The sequence below is a fragment of the Ambystoma mexicanum genome, chromosome 7q (assembly GCF_040938575.1).
Source record: "Ambystoma mexicanum isolate Mex_15411 chromosome 7q, UKY_AmexF1_1, whole genome shotgun sequence".
NCBI lineage: Eukaryota > Metazoa > Chordata > Amphibia > Caudata > Ambystomatidae > Ambystoma > Ambystoma mexicanum.
Window position 1 is genome coordinate 369,978,031 of NC_090941.1, and position 24,517 is coordinate 370,002,547.

The window sequence follows — 24,517 nt, forward strand, 5'->3', positions numbered from 1 at the left end:
CCACCAGGGGCAGCCTCCATCAGGCACCCACTCATGTCTCCCACCACCCCCACACCCCAGCCACCAGGGGCACCCTCCACCAGGCCCCCACTCATGTCTCCCACCACCCCCACCCCCCAGCAGTGCAGAGGCAGCCTCCACCAGGCCCCCACCCATGTCTACTACCACCCCCACCCCCCAGCACTGCAGGGGCACCCTCCACCAGGCCCCCACTCATGTCTCCCACCACCCCCACCCCCCAGCCACCAGGGGCAGCCTCCACCAGGCACCCACTCATGTCTCCCACCACCCCCACCCCCCAGCAGTGCAGGGGCACCCTCCACCAGACCCACACTCATGTCTCCCACCACCCCCACCCCGCAGCAGTGCAGGGGCAGCCTCCACCAGGCCCCCACTCATGTCTCCCTGCACCCCCACCCCCCAGCCACCAGAGGCAGCCTCCACCAGGCCCCCACCCATATCTACTACCACCCCCACCCCCCAGCAGTGCAGGGGCAGCCTCCACCAGGCCCCCACTCATGTCGACCACCACCCCCACCCCCCAGCATCCAGGGGCACCCTCCACCGGGCCCCCACTCATGTCTCCCATCACCCCCACCGCCCAGCAGTGCAGGGGAAGCCTCCACCAGGCCCCCAATCATGTCTCCCACCACCCCCACCCCCTAGCCACCAGGCGCAGCCTCCACCAGGCACCCACCCATGTCTACTACCACCCCCACCCCAGAGCCACCAGGGGCACCCTCCACTAGGCCCCCACTCATGTCTCCCACCACCCCCACCCCCCAGCAGTGCAGGGGCAGCCTCCACCAGGCCCCCACCCATGTCTACTACCACCCCCACCCCCCAGCAGTGCAGGGGCACCCTCCACCAGGCCCACACTCATGTCTCCCACCACCCCCACCCCCCAGCAGTGCAGGGGCAGCCTCCACCAGGCCCCCACTCATGTCTACTACCACCCCCACCCCCCAGCAGTGCAGGGGCAGCCTCCACCAGGCCGCCACTCATGTCCCAAATCACCCCCACCCCCCAGCCACCAGGGGCAGCCTCCACCAGGCACCCACTCATGTCTCCCACCACCCCCACCCCCCAGCCACCAGGGGCATCCTCCACCAGGCCCCCACTCATGTCCCCTATCACCCCCACCCCCCAGCAGTGCAGGGGCAGCCTCCACCAGGCCCCCACTCATGTCTCCCACCACCCCCACCCCCCAGCCACCAGGGGCAGCCTCCACCAGGCCCCCACTCATGTCCATTATCACCCCCACCCCCCAGCCACCAGGGGCAGCCTCCACCAGGCCCCACTCATGTCTCCCACCACCCCCACCCCCCAGCCACCAGGGGCATCCTCCACCAGGCCCCCACTCATGTCCCCTATCACCCCCACCCCCAGCCAACAGGGGCAGCCTCCACCAGGCCCCCACTCATGTCTCCCACCACCCCCACCCCCCAGCCACCAGGGGCATCCTCCACCAGGCCCCACTCATGTCCCCTATCACCCGAACCCCCAGCAGTGCAGGGGCAGCCTCCACCAGGCCCCCACTCATGTCTCCCACCACCCCCACCCCCCAGCCACCAGGGGCAGCCTCCACCAGGCCCCCACTCATGTCTCCCACCACCCCCACCCCCAAGCCACCAGGGGCAGCCTCCACCAGGCCCCACTCATGTCCCCTATCACCCCCACCCCCCAGCAGTGCAGGGGCAGCCTCCACCAGGCCCCCACTCATGTCTCCCACCACCCCCACCCCCCAGCCACCAGGGGCAGCCTCCACCAGGCCCCCACTCATGTCTCCCACCACCCCCACCCCCCAGCCACCAGGGGCAGACTCCACCAGCCCCCCCACTCATGTCTCCCACCACCCCCACCCCCAAGCCACCAGGGGCAGACTCCACCAGGCACCCACTCATGTCCCCTATCACCCCCACCCCCCAGCAGTGCAGGGGCAGCCTCCACCAGGCCCCCACTCATGTCTCCCACCACCTACACCCCCCAGCCACCAGGGGCAGCCTCCACCAGGCCCCCACTCAAGTTCCCCATCACCCCCACCCCCCAGCAGTGCAGGGGCAGCCTCCATCAGGCCCCCACACATGTCCCCTATAACCCCACCCCCCAGCAGTGTAGGGGCATCCTCCACCAGGCCCCCACTCATGTCTCCCACCACCCCCACCCCCCAGCCACCAGGGGCATCCTCCACTGGGCCCCCACTCATGTCCCCCTGCACCCACACCCCCCAGCCACCAGGGGCACTCTCCACCAGGCCCACACTCATGTCTCCCTCCACCCCCACCCCCCAGCAGTGAAAGGGCAGCCTCCACCAGGCCCCCACTCATGTCTACTACCACCCCCACCCCACAGCAGTGCAGGGGCAGCCTCCACCAGGCCCCCACTCATGTCTCCCTGCACCCCCACCCCCAGCAGTGCAGGGGCAGCCTCCACCAGGCCCCCACTCATGTCTCCCACCACCCCCACCCCCCAGCCACCAGGGGCAGCCTCCACCAGGCCCCCACTCATGTCTCCCACCACCCCACCCCCCTGCCACCAGGGGCAGACTCCACCAGGCCCCCACTCATGTCCCCTATCACCCCCACCCCCCAGCCACCAGGGGCAGCCTCCACCAGGCCCCCACTCATGTCTCCCACCACCGCCACCCCCCAGCCACCAGAGGCAGACTCCACCAGGCACCCACTCATGTCCCTTATCACCCCCACCACCCAGCAGTGCAGGGGAAGCCTCCACCAGGCCCCCACTCATGTCTCCCATCACCCCCACCCCCCAGCAGTGCAGGGGAATCCTCCACCAGGCCCCCACTCATGTCTCCCATCACACCCACCCCCCGGCAGTGCAGGGGCATCCTCCACCAGGCCCCCACTCCTGTCCCCTATCACCCCCACCCCCCAGCAGTGCAGGGGCAGCCTCCACCAGGCCCCCACTCATGTCTCTGATCACCCCACCCCCCAGCAGTGCAGGGGCAGCCTCCACCAGGCCCCCACTCATGTCTCCCACCACCCCCACCCCCCAGCCACCAGGGGCAGCCTCTAACAGGCCCCCACTCATGTCTCCCTGCACCCCCACCCCCAGCAGTGTAGGGGCAGCCTGCAACAGGCCCCCACTCATGTCTCCCACCACCCCCACCCCCCAGCCACCGGGGCAACCTTCACCAGGCCCCCACTCAAGTCCCCTATCACCCCCACCCCCCAGCAGTGCAGGGGCAGCCTCCACCAGGCCCCCACTCATGTCTCCTATCACCCCCACCCCCCAGCAGTGCAGGGGCAGCCTCCACCAGGCCCCCACTCATGTCTCCCACCACCCCCACCCCCCAGCCACCAGGGGCAGCCTCCACCAGGCCCCCACTCATGTCTCCCACCAACCCCACCCCCCAGCCACCAGGGGCAGCCTCCACCAGGCCCCCACTCATGTCTCCCACCACCCCCACCCCCCAGCCACCAGGGGCAGACTCCACCAGGCACCCACTCATGTCCCCTATCACCCCCATCCCCCAGCAGTGCGATTTTCCTGGGTACATGTGTTTCAGGGTGCGCGGGAAGTTCCACACGCGATTGGTCTGGGTACGTGTTCTCCGGGGTGCGCGTGAATTTCCACACACGATTGGCCTGGGTACGTGTACCTCGGGGTTCGCGGGAAGTTCCACACGCGATTGCCCTGGGTACGTGTATTTCGGGGTGCGCGTGAACTTCCACACGCGACTGGTCCTGTGAGAGTGGGGTATGTGTATTACAGGGGTGGGTGGGAATATTTACTCGCGAATGGGCCTGGGAGAGCGTGTTACGTTCATTCCTGGGGTGGGCGGGAAGATTCACACATTCGCCTACGACGCGTCGAAAAAGAAATGGTCCAATCCTGAAACACGTACGCCTGCTGGCGTACATCGACCCGCGCAGCATAAAAGTGCGCGCAAACAACAAACAAGCTCAGACGCCAGGATGAATATACCGTTCCTAGCAGCAGTGGCCGTGGGTTACCAAAGGAGGAGGAGGAGGATAGTGAGGGCCCGAATTTTCACTCCCAGATCCAGCCTTTTTGGGATGCCTGATGACCATGTGTAAGGGAGGTACAGGTTTCCACCACACATAATACTGGACCTGGTCAGTGAGTGGGAGGATGACCTCACATCACCCACCCTGTGCTCCCAAGCACTCAGCCCCCTGGAGAAGGTCCACAATGTACTGCACTTCCTGGCCACAGGATCATTTTAGCGGACAAGTGCCATAGTGGGTAGGGTGTCACAGGCCACGCAGTCACGCTGCCTACACCAGGTCTTGAACATCATCACTGCATGCCCATCAGTCCGTAGGCACATATACCTGCCCAGGACACCTGCAGAAAGGCAGACTGCCGCCCTCGATTTCTACGGTGTAGCACAATTCCCCAAAGTGCTAGGTGCCATTGACTGCACCCTTGTGGCACTACGTCCCCCCAGGGCATCTGAGCACATCTATAGGAACCGCTAGCACTGGCATTCCATCAACGTGCAGGTAGTATGTAATGCCAAGGGAATCATCACCTCAGTATATGCCAACTATCCAGGGTCCACCCACGACAGCGTCATTTACTGAATGTCTACCCTAAGCCGGGACCTAGAAGCTGGGCGGCATGGCGATACATGGCTGCTTGGTGAGTATGAATGCCACTGCACATGCATGCATGTCAGATGCAGAGTTATGTCACTACCCCACTAATGATACCCATCACCTCCTCACCAGGGGACAGTGCCTACCCTCTGAGCACCCACATGATGACGCCAATTCGGAACCCCATCACGCCTCCAGAGGTAAGATACAACACAGCCCATATTGCAACCCGGGGCATAGTGGAGCGCACATTTGGAGTGCTCAAGTCACCCTTTCGCTCCCTTGACCGTTCTGGCGGGCAGCTGTTATATGCGCCCCCAGTAGTGTGCAGGATCATAGTGGCAGCATGTGTCCTGCACAATGTTGCAACACGCCGGGGCCTGGCTGTGGACATGGTGGTGCCCCCACATCCCCAACCACATGATGCACGCCCGCTGCGAATGGGAGGGGAGAGGGCACGGGGTGAGGCAGTCCGTACGCAGTTGGTGGGTAATTACTTCACATAGAAATCACACCCCTGTGGAGTGCACACAGCCCTGGCACATACCATCTGATAAGCAATGATGACTCAACCTGACAAGTATGTCCAACAAAGGGACAATCAACTGTCAGAACCATAGCAACCTGAGATTGTTCAATGTTCAGTGTCACAATGTGTGCATCCCGACCTACACAAACACCACCAATGCAGTGTCATCAAAAGACACACTTCCATGCTCCAGAAATGAATACCCACTTCCAAAATACTACATGAAAACAGTGCCATGTCACCCAACCCCTCCCCGGCACGGCCACACAACACACCATGGCATGTCATGCAATGTGAGAGCAAACAAATTAATCCTCACAACATGCCCTAAGTGTCACCAGCTACAGTGTGCCTAATGGAAACATGGCCACACATGAAATGCTCACAGTAATGCCGGACCTACAAAACACATTACCAAATACTTACCAAGAATACCAATTACCTACACAACCTTCAACCTACCTTAAACATGACATTACAGACTTAATAATTTGATACTCTCACTACCTGATAATGCCAGCACTTCAAACACAAGTATACAGTGTTAGCGCCACGCAAGAGTGTAGGTGCACTGCTTACAACAGGGACTCCAGTTCCAAGGTGGACCGCCTTGTGAAGACATGAGAAATGGACCTGCAAATTAGGAGGATGAGATGGATGCAGAGGCACATATCAATACACCATGCAGTGTACAATACAACAACAATATGCACTATGAATGTATACACAGTATTGACTACAGAATGCCCACACATTGAATGGGAGTCCAATGTCACCATGTACGTCAATTTCACTTGGGCACACCCTTTGCAAGCCCATGGAAACGGGAAGCAGGAGGGGTGTGTGTCACAGAAACCCAAGCATCTGAACTAAATGCATGACAAGCCTGCATGTGCCCAGCCACAATGCAGCGTATGCCCACGGGAGCCACACAAGGCAACACACTGTCCCAAAAACAAAAAAAAGAAAAAGGCCATTAATGGGGCCGGAGGGGTGAGGCAGGCCACCCAGGAGGTCCGAGGACAGGGTGCGGAAAAAAAAACACCTCCATGGGCTCATGGCCTACACGGCTACCCTATTGTGGGAGAATCACTGCTGTCGCTCTCCTCACCCTCTGCAGCTGCATCAGGAGGTGGTGGCACTATGGGAGGCAGCCCATGCAAAGCCCTAGTCTGTTCCTCCATGGCTGCAAGCATGCGGGTGTGGTAGGTCTCGTTCTGGAGGATAATTGTGCGGAGGTCCCCATGCAACAACTCACGGGATGCCCAGACCTCCGCCCTAGTTGCCTGCATCTCAGCTGAGAGCATACGTGTGAGACGCTCCAGCTGCTGTTCTGTCCTTCTGTTTGTTGAAGCCTCAAGCTCAACAAGAGTCGTCCTGAGGTGAAGGAGTTCCACCCTCAGGGCTTCCCTGTGGCCCTGGGACTCTATGGAAATGGCTTCCTGCAGAGTCGCCAGTGCCGCCCGCCTTTCCCTGTTGGACGCCAACATGTCCTCCCTGTGTGACTGGCAGAATGGAGTCTGTTGCCTGCTGTAGTGGCTCCATCAGCCTTTCGGGGGGGACAATGGAAGTGGCCACCCTATCCATGGCCTGAGCCATCATCTCTGATGACGCTGCCTGTTGGGTTGCCATACCGTATATGGATTGCTCCCACGCGGTATCGCCAGGTGGCTGGCGGCCACCACGTCGGCGGGCACCACACCTGTCTGGGGCAAGGAGAACTGCTGTGCCGGCACTGCCTGGGCTGCAGGACTGCATTCCCCCTCTGATCTGTTGGCCCAGGAACAGGATCAGATGTCGCGGAGTGTGACCCTGCATCCGTAACCACCAAAGGCATACCTGCCAACACTGACATCCCCATTGAGGGTTCTAACCCTGGTGTAGGTGGGTCGGACAGAACAGAATCCCTCCCAGGAACACTCACCTGCGACGGCACATAGGTCTCATCATCCGACACCTGAATACAGCTTGGGGGAGGTGCAGCCAGAGACACCCCTTGAGAGCACGACCTGCAGCAGTTGTGGGTTCTCACCCACCACCACACCATGTCCCTCACTGGTGGTCGGTCGGCCCTCAGACCCCTCCTGGGTCTGCACCATCTCCACAACCCCAGCAGTATCAAGTGCGTCATCCCCTGCAAAGGCATAAAAGAAAACAAATGGAAACAGGCATTAGCACTATGGCACACAATTAGGGCTGAGAGGCTACAGAAACAGTACTTGATTGACACATGTCCCACATGACTAAAACCCTCCCATGCATGCACCATCACTGCGTGTGAAGGGTAGGCAGATGGCACACATTGATGACACCAAGATGGAAGATGAACACATTTGATGCATGCTGCCTAGCAGTGGCATCACACATTGGCCATTGATTGGCAGGTCAAATACACATGCCATCACACAGATGGCATGTACCCTAGCCATGAAGTGAAGAGGGAGAAGAGGTCACCAATTGTTCATTCATCCAGTTTGCTAATGAAATTGATTTTTTCATTGAAATGGTTCAAATGTTTAACCTGGAGCTGCCAGTCCAAAATGGTCCTATAGCAAAGGGACATGTCTAAACAAATCATGTCCAGGAAACAAAGCCAGTCCACTGTACCATAGCCATGTCAGACATGTGACAATAGGACTGAGAAATCCTGAGTAAAAGTGGTGGTATGCAAACAATCTGCCTGAATAAACAGAGGTAAATAAGCAGCAATGTTGTGGCAAGATGACACTCCAAGGGCAACTGGCGTGGTGTTGGGCTGGATGTCTAATGTTGGCAGAAGGGATGCTGCTATACCCAAATGCTGGTGTGCAGAATGTATAGGAAGAGGCACATGGGTGACCCAAACCACTCAGGCACACACACCCTCCCCTGGCACCCAAACAGAAGCCCTCCCACACACATCATGCACATGGTTGACACACACATGCATGTGCACACACCGGACAATGCCTCATAATCTGCCAGTTCTCCCACGCTTTGGATCTGTTCCTCCATGACGTAGGTCCCAGCAACCTGCTCATGTGTAGTGAGTTCTATGTCGTCTGCTGGAGACCCACCTCCAGTCACTAGAGTTGCGGCATGACTTCAGGCCAGGTTATTCTTTGCCCTGCGCTTCTGGTCATTCCAGCGCTTGTAGCATTCAGTAGCTGTGCGCCTCATGATTCCAAGGGCACTTATGATGTCCGCAATGGTCTTCTAGTGTGCCTGACGTTGTGCAGGTGTGGTCTTGGATCCTGCAACAATCACCATTTCGCGGTCATGTGAGGACACATACTCTACAAGTGCATTCAGTTCGGCCACATTGAAGCTGGGCTTCCATGACGGGCCGGACTGTGTAGCCGCGTCTGGGGCATCAGCCTCTACTGGACTAGCACTCTTCCTCTTCCGCTTGGAAGGTGGTGGGGATCCTGAGTGTCCTACGCCGCTCTGGACACTAGGGGCAGGAGCCCCGCTGAACTCAGTACTAGGAGTGTGGGATTGCACACTCAGCATGGGAGTTGGTGCAGGCATTAGCTCAAGTGTGATGGTGTCAGGGGGAATGTCAGCATGATGGACTTGGACCGACACTGTCCTGGCTGGGTGTGTGAGAGGTAGGGTGGATGGAGCCGCAGCTGCCCCTGCAGCCTCCCCAGCCTGCCTACGCGGGGCAGCAGATGACCTAGCTGCCCCTGATCCACGTGGCCTGATGACACCAACGTTCACCGGCGCACGTGGCCTAGACCTGCTGACCTGGAAGTCAGCCATGGAGTCACCCTGTGCCAGGTCTGGTTCCACAGTGGGCTGGTCCAACCAGGGCTGAGCATGGATGGTGTCACCCACGTTAACCTCAACGAGGGGGGGGCATGCGTGTCCCTGACTGCTCCTCCACACATGGGGGCTAGGGGCACCCTGCAAGTCACGGCCATGTCCCCTACCGGATCCACCACGGCCACCACTTGGGGCTCGGCCACCTTTGCCACCCTTACAGCTTGTTCGCCTCCCAGCCATGGCACTGATATTATTGTGAGTATGGGAGTCGATGTGAACTATTGTCCTGGGCAATTGGGGGTCAAAGGGGTTGGGTACCAGATGGTAATCGTACCCTAGTGCTCTAGCAAGGCTGTATGTCACCCCTGGGGAAAGATGACGGGTCACGCAATGCACAGGCACCCCAAAAAAGGGAAGTAAGGTGCACGCAACCCCTCCTAGACCACGTGCGTGGAAAAATAAACCTGCACTACGCTGTGGCACCCATAAACACAAGAATGAACGTATGCGTGTCACACGCAGCCTAGAATGACCTCTGAAGGGGTACGCGACACACGGGCCAAGCACAGGTGTTAAATACATGCGCGACTCACCGTCTGCCTGGAACAAAAGTGTGGAAAATATGTGCGTGTGCGCGTTGGCAACACCCCCGCTAAAAGAAGAATTGTACGCTGTCTGAGGAGACAGGACTACAGTAGAAGGGAACGCTGTTTCAGGAAACAGGCCCAGGAAAAAGAGGAAAAGAGAAAAAGCTGTCAGAGGTAACAGGGAGTACGAACTGGAAACACTGTGAAGTAAATCGCGTGTGAACCGACAAGAAGTACAGATTTCACCCACTCGCTCTCCACGAAAAGCACGTACAAGCAAATGGCGTTCTACACGTACCTTTTATATACACATCACAGACGCGCATACGCGATGGAGCCATTTCCACCAATTACACGCTTTGACACTCGGACGTGTATCTCTTCTTTTTTTACATGCGCCATTCTCAACGGCCATGCGCGTGTCGTCACAGCTGCGCGCATGGGGCCATTTGGGCCAATGAAATCACGTATGCGTGCAGACGCGCTTACGCGCTAAGGGCATTTCCTCAAATTACACGCAGACGTGCAGGATTTTCACGTGCCAAATCACTCCGTATCAAGCTGGCCACGTGTAAGCACACGGAAGACCACGCTCCTGCCCAGAAAGCCGATTTACTGCCCCCCAGAGCCCCGAGCACGCTTCCACCTGCCATCTGCTGCTGCCTGACTGCCTGCTGCCCACGTGCCCTGCCATTTGCTGCCTGCACATCAGCCAGGGGTGCTGTTGCTGTGACCACCCCTGCTGGAACCGAAGACTCCCGACTGGGATTCCATCGCTCCACAGCCCAGCCCCAGGACCCAGTTGCCCACCCACTCCTTCCTCTTGGGTTGTCATGTCGGGCACTGCAACATCTGGCACCACTGACAACCCCCGGCCAGATAGGCAGAGGGGCACCAGCTTCAGTGCCAGGGAAGTTGGTGTCCTGGTGGAGCAAGTCCTAGGGCAGTATGATGCCCTCTTCGGAAGTTCCCGCGCCGACAATGAAGGACGGACTCGGATCTGGACGGACATTGTGACTGCCATCAAAGCGGAGGGGGTGGCAGTCCGCGACTTCCAACATGTCAAGAAGCGCTGGGAGCACTTCAGGTCCAGGACCCTGAACAAGGCCCGGCGACTCTTGAAGGCAGCGGATGCTAAGGGGCGCCGGGGCCACTTGTCGGAAGATCAGATGAGGGTCCTGGAACGCATATCCCCAGCGCTCCACGCCCAGGTCCTTGAGAGGCAGACCTGTCTGGGTTCGAGCAGTAAGTGTATATGCATCCTGATTGTAAGCTGTGCGTGTGGTGATGTTTCAGTAGTGTGCAGGTTGCACATCTGTTTGTATGGGGTCGAGTATGGGTGGGGGTGTACAGGGCCGTGAGGCTAACACATGCAAGGGCTATCATGTGTGAGACATGGATGGTGCTTGTGTGTGTAGGCTTGCATGCCAAATGCAGTTGTGTGGGCACACATGTTTGGATGAATGTGTATGTAAGTAGGCATGTTCGTGATGTCACGCATGTTTGTTGTTTTCAGCTGCATGTATCAGCACTGTGTACATGTGCATGTGTGTGTATTTGACAAGGGTGCAACAGTGATGCAACATGGATGCATGTGACAGCGGGATGTGGAAGCCTGATTGGCAGATGTGACATGGATGCCCATCTGAACACTGCGACACTTGGCAGAGGTGTACACATGCATGCAAGTGTGGTGGTGTGTGTGCATGTGTAGTGCACTCCCTGTGTTGCATGTGATGTCTGGCTCACCATTGCCTGCTCATGCTTTTGTATGTATATGGATGGTGCTGGCAGTTGCGATGTGGCTGTGGAATTGGCTCATGTGTGCAAGTTGAAATGACATGTGTGTTGGGGATTGTGATGGCATGTCTGAGGTTTGCCAATGCCACTCATGTACAACTGTCATGTGTGTATGTGTCCATTGTACAGTGCCCTGATGCCTGTCTTTTATTTCTCCCTGTCTGCAGCGTCAACTGATGAAGAGGGCGGAGAAGGTGCTGTGGAGCACAGCGGCGGGGATCCCACCACCAGCCGGAGATGCAAGGCCCGGCTCCCCTCCCAGGTTGTGATCTCGTCGGGAAGTGAGGAGTACAGTGCCGCGTCCCAGGCCGCAGCTGCCAGGGGGAGGTCCAAGAGGCAGAGGTCGGAGTTGGACTCCTCAACAGCAGAATGGGCAGCTGGGACCCCACAGGGCCCAACGGGGGAAGATGGCACGGAGTCATCCAGGTTGGTGGGGGGTTTGGTGGAGGAGGAGGCCGTGCAAGCAACAGAGACGGGGTCTGGAGGTGGGGATTCCACTGGTGCTAGTGGTGCAGTGCAGGACCAGGGACAGGAGGCAGCACAGGCCGCCGCGGAGGTGCCTGTGTGCAATCCTGTCCCTGATCCTGTCCCTGCATCATCTTGCACCAGCAGGGATGCCTACGTCCAGACCCGTTTTCAGGCAGGGGATGAGCTCACGTCAACTGGCCTTCCTCTGCCTGCGGACGTGGCTATCCGGGTCCGGGTTGAGCCTGTCCTGACTGGTGTGACGTTGCGTCAACGGGCCATGCGAGGTGACCTGCAGTCTTTTCATGAGGAGACTGCACGTCATCTCGAATGGCTCGTTGACCGCGTCGGCCCACTGGGACAGGTCACCCAGGCCGGATTCCTCCGTTTGATGGGGCTTGCTCAGACCCCCTCCTCAACTGAACCCCCTATGCGCCAGTCATCCTCTGTGCCATCTTCCCACCCATCAGTCACCTGGGTGCCCTGTGGAGCTGCCTCTGACGCTGCGGCCAGGCTGGTGGAGGAGGCATCCCTGCCACAGTCGGGAGTCGGACTTCCAGCAACAGGTGGCCACATCAACGACTACACCCCAGCCAGCGGAGGACGTGCAGGCAGCAGGAGGCAGTGCACTGGCAGAGGCACAGCAGCAGCAGCAACGTGGTGGGAGCCATGATGGCTCGGGGCCTTCGACATCGGAGTGGCAGGCATCGGCCGGAGGGCAGGAGGACCAAGGACGGGAAGTGTCTTCCGTGTGGCAGTGGTTGGGCCACGCCATAGATGCGGAGTGGCAGCAGGCGGAAGAGGCACGGCTCACGATGGTCAGGGCGGAGAACTCCATGCGGGGGGCCCTGAGGCGGGCCGAGTGCCTCGAGGCAATCTGCAGGGGGTTGGAGGTGGGCACGTCGACGGCCCTGCAGACCCTCGGGGCCATGGAGGAGGACCGCCTCCGGGACATTGAGCAGGAGTTCGATGATGCCCTGGCCCCGGACATCCAAAAGTGAGCCGTCGGACTAGCCCGCTGCCCTTGTAAATAGTTCTGTAGTTAGTGTTAGGTTTCCTTTGGTTTTGCATTTTTTTTGGACCTTTTGGACAATGGGACACATTTTTGTATATAGTTTTTTTTTATTAGGTAGTGTTATTAGATAGGTTTCATTTCTTCTGTTGGGATCATGGACCCTGGCTTGTTTATCTGTATATAGTTGACTGTTGGATTTTCATTTTTTTTTACTATTTACCCATGGAGCAATGGCTTTCAATTATGATTTTCCATTGGATTTACTTTTGTGGACTGTGACTTTGGACACCTTTCCTTTGGATTATGATTTGTATTTTTGCATAATTTCACGGACATGCTGCTTTTTATTTTTTTAAATTCCCATTTCTGTTTGTTTATTTTTTATTCAATTTATGTTTCTTTTAAAAGAAAACATTGAAAGCACACAGCATTGTAAGTAACTGCCACTTGATGTCAGGAGCCGGGACATATGAGAGTATGATTATTGAGTAGGTTATGCAGGGTAAGTGGCAGGAACCCTCTTCAGATGCATTTGTAAAAGCCTCCATATCTGTAGTTTGTTTTGATGGATGCAGATGTGAATGAATCTGAAGTAGAGATCTTGGAGAGTTGTACAGTAGTTTCTGATGCAGGTGCTTTGGAAGAACAGGAGACCTGTACTCTGAGTGTTGAACAGTATATCTGAAGTGTTGAACTGAGATGACAGATAGAGTTATTGGATGTGATTGGTGAATGAGTGTATGACTGCTTAACAGTAGCCAATGAGGGAGTGCTGCAAAGAGTTAAGTGCTGCTATTTGCTATTTGCACAGTCTGGTGATCAGCTGTTTTCATTGCTATCCTTTGCACAGTTTGCCGCTCCGTATTTTGGATGGTTTGCTTTTGTAATCTCGGGTGGTTTAAATCAGAGCTTGTCAAGCTTCTGAATGCTATGAGTTGTGGGAACTACATATCCCAGCATACCTGTAGTCTCAGGTGTCAGGATTTGTATCTGATCACAGACGCCACCATGCCTGGTGCTAATGGGCCAGTTTGTGCCAGTTTGTGTAAGTAGTGCCAGGATGTAGTCATTGTTCCCTGCTCTCTGGGTGTTGGTCCCTGCCTGTAAGTACTGTTGACATAGTTGCTGTTCCCTTTTCTCTGGGTTTTGGTCCATGCTTGTGAGTACCATTTTGTGTGGTTGCTACCCCTTTTAGCAGGTGTTTGTAGACGTTTGACAGCTCTTATCCTCAATTATGTTTTCTGTGAGTTGTTTTTTTTTGTGCTTTTTTCCTCAGAGTGATATAAGCAGTCCTACTATCAGGCTTGTTTTATTTTCTGGGTTTAAGGCTCCTCACTCTTTCTCACATGTTACTGCCTAATTGTTCACCAATCTTCCTCTACAAACATCTTCCTGTGTCAGTATGGGCATTACGGAAGTTTCAAGGCTATAAGTGTTGCGTGCCAAAAACTTGAAAAGAATAGTGTTCCAGCCCTTCACGCGAGGAGTCACAATATATTAGACAATCTCCTATGACGGGTTATGCTCAGGGGTAGAATCTGTCCTTCGCTGCATGAAGAAGCACGTGCAGTGCCTACCCCTTGAGTCTTTCGATTAAGTCTCTTAGCATTGGTATATGTTCTGGCGATGTTGAGAGCCACACTGGGGTTTCTAGTTTTTCTCTCCCACAGTGGGAGGCTGCTATGCCACCTCCCACTGTTGCCACCATTAGCCCATCCAATGAGTTTGATTTTATGGCCTATGTGGAGGGATGGGCGGCATGGTGTGCTATGCAGGCTGATATAATCCCAAACAGTCAGCTGCATAAATGTTTCATTGCCTTGGAGAATAGCTCTACTGAATCTCCAAGCATGAGCAGGAAGCAAGATGACGAGTGTAGGCATACTGCTAACATTATGCATGATTTAGGGTTACTCACTTTGCCCCCTGGCAGGGAACTGTCTCATCATATGAACCTTCCTAGGACTTCCAGCTCTGAAAAATCTGATATGACATGCAATGTAACCAAGAAGTGTATTGTCAGGGGTAAAGTGAAATGCATGTTGTTAAACACCAATTCCTTGGTTAGGCACACAACTGAGGTTGCGGATAATGTTTTGGATAAACAAATAGATCTTTGTGTGATCACTGAGTTGTGGCTCCATGACGCAGCCGGTCACTTACTCTCTCTGGTGATCCCCACTGGTAACACTATACTTAGACAAGAATGTGTGAATGCCAGAGAAGGGGGTGTGGCTCTCGTTTATAATCAATCTCGAAATATTTGTAAAATGGACACGCCACAGATCCCTGACTGTGAAATACTCTGGGTTAAGTACCAGGTTAAGCACAATTTGACCATTAATATTGTAATTGCGTATAGGCCTCCCTGTAGCTCTAATGATTTTGTCACTAATTTTAGTGACTTTATAGCACCAATATTAAAATACAACACTAAAACGATGATTCTAGGGGACTTTAACTTTGTTTTTTTCAACCCATTGGATATCTCAGCTTTGTTACTGAATTCTTTGCTATCTGACTTAGGGTTTGAACAACTTGTTACTTCCTCCACGCATGAAAAAGGTAGAGCCCTGCATTGGGTCCTATCGTAAAACATCTTCTTTGAGGATCTGTCAAATTGTCAATGCTCATTGTGCGACCATCATCTTTTGGATTGGAATTTAACGATCTTTCCTGTCCCTAAAATCCCCAAGGAAGAGCACAGGGCTACTTTTAGAAATATACGCAAGATTACCCCGACAGCCATGGCTCCTTTTTTTGAATCTTTGCCAGATGATTTAACTGCGCTTAATTCAGCAGAAGAACTTTACAATACTTATTGCAAATCTTTGGAATTAGCTGTGGAAAGCTTAGCACCAGAAAAATCACATGCTACTATGAAACCACCCAACAAAAAATGGTTTATGCCAGATTTGTGACTTCTTAGGAAAAACTGTGGGGAATGCATTAAAACACTGGGATAAAATCAAGACTGGTGAGGATAAACTCATCTATGTGCAGACCGCCAAAACCTACAAATTGGCCATTGTTCAGGCCAAAAAAACCTATTACAATCTTTATATTTCTGGAGCAGCATCCACCCCTAAGGATCTTTTTTGGATGCTTAAGGAGATGGAAACTCCTGCATTACCACCTAGTCAAATGGTTAAGGAGGCTGCCTGGTGCAATAATATCCAGGTTGTTTTCCTAGATAAGCTTGACAAAATACAGGAAAATATCAGGCAGAAAAATATTGACTACCCAATAGAGGAGATAAAAATTGCAGAACAGGCAGCCCCTAAACCCTTTCCAGAGTTTACCTTTAAGGCTATATCTGAGCAATATCTGGCTGAGATCCTGGGTAAACTTAAGCCTACAAATTGTAGAGGTGATGTTTGCCCAGCAATCACCATTAGGGCCTGCGCTTCTCATCTGGTATCTGTGATTACCAAGTTTATCAATGCCTCTTTTGGATAAAATATTGTCCCCAAAAATATAAAGCAAGCATGGATTTCTCTTCTAATCAAAAATCCCTCTCTTGATCCTGGTATTGTGGGCAACTACCGGCCTGTTACAAACGTGCCTTATGTGTTGAAGATTTTAGATAAGGTGGCTCATTTACAAATTGAAGCCTTTTTGGCAGCTCATGATATTTTGGGGGTTAAACAATCAGGCGTTTAGAAAATCCCACAGTACTGAATCTACCAGAATCTACCTTGCTTGAGCTCAAAACCAATATAATACAATCTATTGCAGAGGTTGACACCACAATGCTATGCTGCTAGATCTTACTGCCGCGTTTGATCTTGTTGATCACTCTGTGTTGGCAGAGAGACCATGGATATCTGCACACTTTTCTGAGTCGGCGATGGAATAGGTTAAATCTTTTTACGCAGATCGTAGGGCTAGGGTGCTTTCCGAGAATATCTGAGCCGAGGAGTTCCCTGTATTATGTGGGGTCCCACAGGGTACCCACCCTCTTTAATATTTTTATGATTCCTCTGTTTGAACAACTGGACAGATTGGGTGTATGCAAACTATGTGGACAGTGTCTTGCACCTCTGACCGGCGATTATGTACCTGATACCGCCACTCTTTCCTCTATATAATAAATCTTTCAGGGGTGGATGCAAGCAAATAAGCTTGTACCAAATTGCTCAAAACCTGAGCTTTTGATTATGGGTAAGGCAACGTACCTAAATAAACTCTCTTCTGACTATACATCATTTAAAATTGCAGACTGTGTGATTCATACCCAGAACAAGGTCAAGACACTTGGGGTGGTCCTGAATCAGGAATTGAATATGAAAAGGCAGGTGAATGTCCTTGTGTCAGGCACATGCTATCATTTTAAACTGTTGGCAAGGATACAGCCATTCTTGTCCTCAGAAAACTGTGCCACAGTAGCCTGCAACATCATTGATGCTAAGATTGATTATTGTTCAAGTCTGCTGTTAGGTATTTCAAAGCAAGATTTGGCTCGGCTGTAGGTGATTCCAAATAAGGCTGTGCGTATTGTGTCAGGGCTTCAAAGAAGAGACCATGTTACATCATCTAGGTGAGCTTTACACTGGCTCTAGGTGAGCTTTACACTGGCTCCACATTCGCAGTGAGATAATTTTACGGGTGATGTGCATTATGCATAACTGCCTGCTCAGAAGTACCTGGCCAGTCGTATCTCATGCCTACCAGCACGTAGAGTTCTTAGGTCTAACGCAAGTAGCCTCCTGGAAAAACCAACAGCAAAGATGGCCTATGTGGAGCGTAGATCTTTTCCTCATGCAGCACCTCGGCTGTGGAATATGCTTCTGCTAGATATGAGGTCATGCATTAATCTGCAACTCTTTAAATGCAGATTGAAAACACATATTTCTGAATAAATGCTTACCTATTATTTGACTCTGTACTCCTTGACTCTGAACTTACCTGATCCGCCGTTTGTTTCTGTGTGGTACATTACTCATTGCCTGTTTGTCTGTTCACGTGGTGCTGCCTGGGTTATGGGGTCTGCAGACACTGCGGTAGTCTGCAGACAGGGCGTGCCACATACAGGGCTTCTCAGCATGTCTGACATGGAAATGGCACTGTGGGGATTAGCCAATTCAGTGTTCAGGTTGTGCTTTACAGGAAAGGATGGTAATACTTTTTTTCATTGCTGTGTTGGTTGTGTAGTGAAGATGGCTGGTGCTGGAGAGCTGCAGAGAGTTAGTGTATGGATGGTGGGGATTCCTTTGTGTATGATCAGGCGAGGTATGCAGAGGGAAGAGGTATTTCTGCCAATCTTGGTTTTCAAGGAGTGCAGGCATTGTTGTACAGTGTGCCTGGCCGCAATTTGAAAGGAGTGCTTACACTTTGCGTGGACATGACCAGTTTCAGGACTCCTGATGTTGTACTGGTGCACTGTGGAGGAGGGCATTTGGGTTACATCAGTGCTCCAAGTTTGGTTAGTGCATTGAAGGACTTGGTGGAGGAATTGATGCTGATTTTTCCCATTGTAAAGGTGGTTTTCTCCCAAATACCACCTAGAGCAGCATGGAACAAACAACCCAAATGTCCTCTGTCCCTAGAAAAATGCCGGAAGGTGTCTTGTAAACAGAGGAATGTGTGCATTTTTGCGTAGTTCTGGGATGTTCTCTTTCCACAATCAGAACATTGATTCTCTTAGTGTGCAATTTTTCACTGCAAATGGAATTTCTTTGTCAACCCTTGGAAATGCCATTTTCTTTTACAATCTAAGGGATGCTTTGCAGAGGTTGTATTTAAGGCAGTAAGGAGGAAAAGAAGAGAACCCCCCCAAAAAATACAAAACTAAAGGTGTTTGTTTACAAGCACTTTTTTTTTTAAAAAAAGGCTCTTTTCAGAGCCACCACTACAGAGGAAATCTCCTACCCTGGGTTAAATTTCTCTCGTCAACCCCCTTGAATTGACCAATTTATTTGCAGACTATGGCACGTGCCACATCCGGGGCATTTGAGGATGGCAGGCATGAAATTGGGACTGTGGAATTGGCCAACAAGGTTTCCTAGGTGTGGTATGCAAGGAGAGACTGTGGCAGAGGGTCTGTTTGCTGAGAGGAGTACAGATGGCTATGGCTGTGCACTCAGAAGGCAGAGTGTCTGGATTTTGGGGGATTCATGCATACATTGGTTGCAGGTGCATGCAGAGCACTGTGGAGTGCCCGCACATCTTGGCTTCGATCATATGGATGTGCACTGGTATGGAGTGTGCGGCATGAAGTGAGCGGAATTGCTTCCCCTTTGTGCCAATTTGATGATGCGCCATCATCCAGCCAGAATTATTGTTCATTGTGGAGGGACCAGTTTAGGCCAGGTTACCAGAACATCACTGCAGTTTGTGATGAAGGAGGCATTTGGTAAAGTCATGGACATGTTTTCTAACTCCCGAGTAATTTTTTCTTGCATTGCTCAAAGACAGATGTGGCTGCGCTCTTCTTCATTTGGTCCGCAAGTGGAGAAAGTGAGGCGCAATATCAACAAGGCTGTTTGAGAGATGTTGGCATGTCGTCCTTCCACAATGAAAACTTTACATTTCGGAGCACCAATTTTTTCCACATAGATGTAGTCCATCTTACTGATGCTGACAATCTGCTTTTTTTGTGAAATATCCAAAATGCTTTGCAGCCATTTTTGCAATTATAGAAAGCATTTTGTAGTAGGTGTTGCCCACTTTACATCTTCCAAAAAACTAAAAAAACTAAAAAGGCTCTTTTCAGAGCCATTACTTTCTCCTGCAAAAGAGTACAATGGTTTAGATGCTGCCACCACCCACATTTGTTTAGATGTCTGCGTACTACTGCACTGTCAGTACAGTGACCATCAAAAGGCAAGGGTCCACTGCATTGTGTATAGCCTGTGAGGCCTGGGTAGGGATCTGCAGCACTCACAGGCATGTCTCTTGTGGTAACAGGAGCAGATGCAGAGGATGTGATAGAGGAACTCTACCTACCACCACCTTCGAAGGGTATGACCCTCCAAACTGCTAACTTGTGGTTTGACCTCAGGTGTCAATGTATGGAAGTTGTCCAGTAGCTGTACAGCCCAGGCTTGCAGCGACTGAGTACTCAGTGCAGTGAACCTCGGCTGCATGCACCTTGGATACCCCCCAATGGTAGTAAAGAGCCTCCACACCCAAGACTCACGTTGGCAGCTGTTAATGGGGACTTCACTACCTCATCCTCTTCCTCTTCTTCATCCCCCTCTACATCACCACACGTGTTCCCCTCCCCAGGCCCTCCAGAAGATGGTGATGGTGGTGCTGAGGGTAGGTGTGCTTCTGAGGAGCCATCAGCAGCCATGGTTGCCATTTGGATCAGCACACCAAAAGTAGCACAGCACAGCAGAAAAGCAATCCCAGAAAACCAGCAATTTGGAGCAGTGTTCTGTCTTGGTCAGCCTAAAACAGAATGAGTAGCAGCAGTCGGGTGTGGCCTTTTATAGGGGTGTAGAGGAGCACTCTTCGTGGACTCTTTGAACCACAAGCTGGCCTCAGAAAGTTGCAAAAAGTCTCTAGATCAACCAGGGCATGAAGTTTTACCTTAAAACAATTTGCATTGGTTCAAAAAGCAATCTTTTTGGTATCCGGGGGTTTGAACAGTGTCCGCGGATACGGACCGATGCTGAGTGTGGGTGCGGTCACATGATGACATTGCGAACATTCAGAAATGGAACAGCTGTCCGCAGGACACCTATTGTGTGGGATGCGATGTGCGCATGTAACTAGGTGTTCGTAGGACAGGAGTGGGATCCCCAAACTAAGTAAAAGTGTGACACCTGCAGTGGACAGATCTGGACAGGTGCAGTGTTCGGAGGGCATAGGGAATGAAATGAATATGCGCTCAGGTGTCCATAGAACAAAGGGCCGGATCCCCAAACTAATTAAAAGTGTGACATGTGCAGCAAAACAGTTACGGACAGGTATAGAGAAGGAGCAAAAACAGGAACACCCTCTCTTTTACTCAATTCTATAGGTGAGCAGGAATGGATCAAATACTTCACTGCTCTATTTGCAGACACCCCTAATACTCCCTTTGTCCTACAACAAAATACAAATCTCATAGCCAATTTAGTGATTCATATTCAAGATATTCGACTACAAATCAAAAAATGAAGCTCATTAAGAGCTCCTGGCCCAGATGGAATATGCAATGCAACCATAAAGGCCCATCCAATTTAATGGTCACACATTCTGTATGTTATATTTCAAAATATAACACAAACGGGCACCATTCCAACATCTTGGAAGCAGTCCATCTTAACACCCATATTCAAAAAGGGAGACTGTAATCATCCATCCAATTATAGTCTGCTGGCACGTTTGGACACTGCTGGGAAAATATATGCAAGGCTAATACTGAGAGATTTAACCAAATGTCTTAAGCAAACAAAATATGCTAGACCCCAATCAATCTGGATTTGTGAGTGGCCTGGGAAAGGTGTCAAACTTGCTTATAGTATCAGCCTTAAAAAACAGGTGATAGCAAATAAACAACCACTATACATCACATTTACAGATTTCAGACGAGCGGTTCCATCTCACACATTTTGTTATGGGAAAGGCTGAAATCAGCCAGTTGTCCCGCCTCTATGCTGAATTTATTACAACAATTTTAGAGCAGGCTCAGCATTCAAGTTTAGGTAAATAGTGAAGGCCTGTTATCTTCCCCCATTAATACTCATAGCTGGCTTCAGCAAGGATGCACCCCTGCATCCACTTTGTTCAATTTCTATATCAGAGACATTGGGAAACATCTTGCTTCAGTCTGAACCCTTCCACCCAGAGAAGTAACACATTCAATAGCATGGCTACTATACGCTGATGATCTCATTTTAGTATATCAGACCCTTCTAAGATCAATTTGTGCCCTTGAAGTTTATTCTCTAGAGAATAAATCAAGAATACATACATCCAAATCTAACATCTTTAAGATTCAGTCAGCTGGAGTGAACAGCAACACATCTAGAATTAACTGGTCCTTTAGCAAAACTCCACTCTCATTAGTACATGAATACAAGTATTTGGGTGTCAATATAAATTACAATAAACTTGATGCGCTGTATAAAGCCAAAATGAAACAGAACATGTAAATGCTATGCTCACAAGCTAAATTGATCCATTAAAAGTATGGCAAATATCCTGGGATACCAGTCATGACGTTTTATAAACACAAGGTTGTTCCTGCATTACAATATAGAGGTCAATCGAAACTCACAGAAAGTCAGATAAATCAGTGGTGGCTGCTTATTAATGGCATGGCGGCGACGCCCTCCCCCCCTCCCGGCCCCCAGGGAATACAGAGAAAAGAAAACAGTGTTCCCTTTTATCACTCTGTAATCCTTAACTGCACAACCAGCGTTACAAATAATCAAGGGGCATGTCAGCTGGGCCTCATCAGTGTGATCACCCAGACACACAGGGGCGAGTCACATTTTACACACTTTTTCTGTAGTATTACTTTACAGAGCTCGTAGGCTCTGCGCAGTTTACGTAAGTCAGTTCTATCTGAGGCACTTAGGAGGCTGGTTTGGCGCCCGAGCTTTGGCCTCGCCAGTATACTTTTTGCGCAAACATCACAGACTTCGCAGAGCTCCAATAGAAACATAATTTATGGAATTGTCATTGGCTGTTTGTCAGCCAATGACAATCCTGTGGGGGTTGGGTGATGATGTGTGCCACATCCCCCTTTTTCACTTGACTTGTAATCTGCAGCGCTCCCAGCTAGGGCGTGTCTGGTCCTTGATGGCATGCAGCATAATCCTCACCCTACCCACCCCTTGACCCCAACCCTAACCTTACCATAGACACCGACACATTTACAAGGTGAAGACAAAGTGATTGCAGGAAGAACAGGTGAGTGCAGAAGTTGTTTTAGGTGAAGTAAAGGGGGGCACCTTTGTAATACCCATTACAGGAGCAGAAAGGATTCTGTGCATTGTACCAACCCGCAGTTGTGCATTTATGAGGTCGTTAGGCCTGTAGCTGTGGCTCCTGCTGAGCTCTTTTACTCGGGAATGCCCAGGGGCAGAAAGGATAAGTGGGCATTATTCACTGGTTAATGCCTAATGCTGGCAGTTCACACAGGATATGACGTTCTATGATGCTTAGGTTGCCGGTGTGCACATTTTTACATGGAGCATGCGTGCACATGCCCCGGCACCACGTGTGTGCCATTGGGACCAGAAGCAAATCCGTTTGCAGGGCGTGTGCTTAACACAATGATCAAAGATCATTGGTGGAATCAATATAACACCTCCAACATGAGGGCGGGGCGGGAGGGGTTAACGGCGCATTCTCCCTTCCCCCCTTAGCCCCTCTGGGGTCACACTGGAGGGAGCGGCAGGAGATGCGTGGGTTGGGCTGGGGGGGTTATGGGTGGGCGTGAGGGGGATGCTGTCACAATCCAGCAAAGAGTTATGGCTGCCCTTGGCCGTGACTTTTGTGGAGTGGAGAGTGCTGCCGTCCCAGCTCCTATTTCCTGGGATGCCTTCTGTTTATCTCCCAATGTTCAGGGCTGGAGGAAGACCCCCTTCCCTCCCTGGACCCTGCACAGCTGGCATGCCACACACCTCAGGTGCAGTGCCTGTCGCACAACACCAGCAGATCCATTTTGCACTATTCTGGGGTGCACAAACAGCACCAAACGTCACACACCACTTTGCCACAGTTAAAACCGAATCAAAGCTTTGAACTCTCCACGCATTTGGGGGTGTCAATTGCCCTGGAGTCAGTACCTCCCCAGGGAAAGCCCTTGATCACCTCTGTGGGCATTAGTGGGCACTCACCGGGCAAGTGCAAATTTCACCCACCACCGAGACTCACATGGTTGAAAGGCATGACACCACTTTTCAAAATAAGACATCATTTGTGTAGGTTTGCATACAAAGCCAACTCAAGCGGTTTTCTGATATTGTGTGTGATGCACAAAGCGCCACATTGGCAGGGAAGTGTCTTGAGGGCACATTGTCCATCAGTGACGTTGGTAGGAGCGGCCCCTTCTCCTCTTGACTTCCTTTTCTTAATGGCTTCAAAATACACACCTGGGGCCTTTCAGATGACCTAATGTTTGCACGAGTGCTCAAACATGAGCTTAAGCAATAGGCACAGTTCTGCTTTCTGTCCGCTGCAGAAGGGCGCAAACAGGTTATTCCCCCAAACCATCTCAATAAAGATGTGTTTTTTTGCCTGCTTGCTGCCTGATAGAGCGTTGAGGCTTGTGACGGGTCTGGAGCAGCGTCCTACTTATCGGAGCTTATTTCGATCTATCATTAAAACATGTTTGCCTAATGAATTGTTTCATGCATACAACAAAGGACAAGCTATTCTCAATACAAGCTGCTGTAAAAAACACCATTACACTTGCACATGCAAGAATAATGTACCACCATTGGTATGTAAAACGTAATGCATTTTATGTCATATTTATGTGGGCTTGAACAGTAAATTGTATATTTTGGAAGCCATTTTTCCCAAACATTCCCAGTGGGGTGGTGAGGTGCACCCCCTGCCCTCTGCCCGCACCACCCTTGGAGTTGATTAGGATCGATCAGTACGCTCGCTCAATCACAAATGCTCCTGGATAAATGTACGCCCCCCCCCACCTTTCAAAGTCACCAGCCACCACTGAGCCAAATTGAGATTATCTAGAAGGCTCTTTCTGGAAGACACTACTACAGTTGCCCAAGAGCTTCCCAATCACAGTAATTAGATACAAGCTAGGGCTGATCTTTCTCAAAGCAGTTGTAGACTGGAATTCCTTATCAATACACAGGAAATGTTTGATGAAAGACAC